We start from the raw sequence: 353 nt of genomic DNA on the forward strand, positions 1-353 counted from the left end.
CCCATCCTCGATCTCAGACACCTGAATCGCGCGAATCACACCAGGTCGTTCAGGATGATTACACTGAAACAGATCCTCGCGCAAATTCGCTCGGGAGACTGGGGAGACTGGTTGGACCTGAAGGATGCATACTTTCACATCCAGATAGCCCCCCGTCACAGGCGATTCTTGAGATCCGCCTTCGAGGGAGTGGCTTATGAATATACGGTCCTTCCCTTCGGGCTGTCCCTGGCCCCCCGCACTTTTACGAAGTGCATGGATGCGGCTCTCTCCCCTCTAAGACAGATGGGAATCTGTATTATCAATTACCTCGACGACTGGCTCGTCCTGGCCCAGTCGGAGGCAGAATTAAT

The sequence above is a fragment of the Sinocyclocheilus rhinocerous genome, unplaced genomic scaffold (genome assembly GCF_001515625.1).
Source record: "Sinocyclocheilus rhinocerous isolate Xijiao unplaced genomic scaffold, SAMN03320098_v1.1 scaffold1710, whole genome shotgun sequence".
Classification (NCBI taxonomy): Eukaryota; Metazoa; Chordata; class Actinopteri; order Cypriniformes; family Cyprinidae; genus Sinocyclocheilus; species Sinocyclocheilus rhinocerous.